The sequence below is a fragment of the Rhopalosiphum padi genome, chromosome 2 (genome assembly GCF_020882245.1).
Source record: "Rhopalosiphum padi isolate XX-2018 chromosome 2, ASM2088224v1, whole genome shotgun sequence".
NCBI classification, from domain to species: Eukaryota; Metazoa; Arthropoda; class Insecta; order Hemiptera; family Aphididae; genus Rhopalosiphum; species Rhopalosiphum padi.
Genome location: NC_083598.1, coordinates 22082156 through 22083998, shown reverse-complemented (window position 1 = coordinate 22083998; position 1843 = coordinate 22082156). Strand labels below are relative to the sequence as shown.

At 26.9% G+C, this 1843-nt stretch overlaps 1 pseudogene; it reads right to left on the bottom strand.

Moving 5' to 3' along the window:
• Window positions 1-406: 406 nt before the first annotated feature.
• Window positions 407-1302, bottom strand: LOC132922130 (uncharacterized; annotated as a pseudogene).
• Between the last annotated feature and the right edge of the window lie 541 nt (window positions 1303-1843).

The window sequence follows — 1843 nt, the reverse complement described above, 5'->3', positions numbered from 1 at the left end:
TGTACATTTTACAAAGTTTTCGCTATACGAAAATGGTTTATAAATAATTCTTAAAACCCCTATAATACAAACCATTGTACGGCCACTCATGAAACGGCACGGTTACTTACGGAATGGTATAGCATAGCATGGCATTGCATGGCGACTCATTGAACGGTCACTCTCAGAAAATGCACCAGCTCAACATGGATTCAGTTTAATATTAATATATATATATATATATGTATTTAACTAGCGTGTACAATTATATATTTTATTTTTAATTACATAATACAATAACAATATATATATATTATTTCTATACCAACTTATATACATATTACATACAGATATTTATACTATAATAATTATTATTACATGGTATGGAAATATTTATTAGTTAGAATAATTTAAAATACAATCATTTTTAATCTTGTCCTATTCCATAGTGACTATGAGCCAAGGTGTGGATTTTATCTTCTAAGATAACCCTCTTATCATCAAAGTTATTCAGTGTTAATTTGTTTGTTTTGATCATTATCAGATCGTGTTTAAACGATCGTATGGAAACATTCTCTCTGTTAACATCCATCTTCTCCACACCAAATAAAAACTTTTTGTGATCGTCGAACGTCATATGGTTATCGACGACATGCTTCCTAATCCTCTTCGCTTTGATTTTCTTCTTCCCATCCAAAATGAATGAGTATGATTTGGCTCTCAACGCACAGAAGTCAGTCATTATAGCACCCTTGGTCTCGTCAGAAAATAGACCTGGGATCTTTTTACGCTCAGCTATATAGTAATGATGATCTTTTGGTAGGTCAGATGTATCCATTCGATTTAACAAATTTGGATTGATGGTTAAGTCTCTATAAAAATCTTTCGTGTTGATAGGATACACTAGATAATCTAAAAATAATATTAAATATATATTAATTAATGTATTTATACATACATAACGGTTATATATATATATATATTTACCTGTACCGGTGTACATTAGCTTAATTTTAGTTCCATAGTGTTTTTTCATAACATTATAATGATAATCGTACATCAGTGTTTTACTGATGTCTAATACTGAAAAACCTATAAAAATTAAAAACATTAATATAAATGATTTTTGAAAATGTAGAGTTAATATTAATTACCGATATAAATAGGTTTGCTGAATTCAATAATCTTATTTTCTAGTGACACATAATTCAAATTTTCGGTATACGATGTATTATGTTTAAACGTACACTTATTTATAAGCTTTTGTAAACTTCTATCATTGGATACTCATTCCATTTGTATCCTTTTCCTCATACTCTCCATTGTCTTCCCTATACGAATAGATAAATGTTTTAATTTTTTTAATGTTTTTTTTTTTAGATTATTCATAAGCATTTCGTAAAAACTATAACAAAATCAGTCTTTTTGTGGCAAAAAATATTTTAATAACACATCACTTTATTAGACTTTATAATATTTTTTATATTACATTACATTTAAATCTTTTTTTTTTACTGGTTAAACATGTTTTTTAATTTATTGTTACAAAATATTGTATCGTGCAAAGTGGGAAATAAAATGAATACCCATCAACGTATTTAAAGAAATATTTGTTAATATACTGATAAGAATGATATTTATTTTACACATTTTATTGTTTTTAAATATGAATTAATAATTATATAATATGTAGTTGTAATTTTTTGATAATATTAAACAATTTTGTACATTTTAATCGATGTATTTATATAACACTAGATCGGAAAGCCACCATTGTGGTATAAAATCATCAAGTTCTTATGTTTCTCATGTCGAACGCCATTTATATTCGTAGGATCGTCCGAGTGAAAACGATCGCATCGTT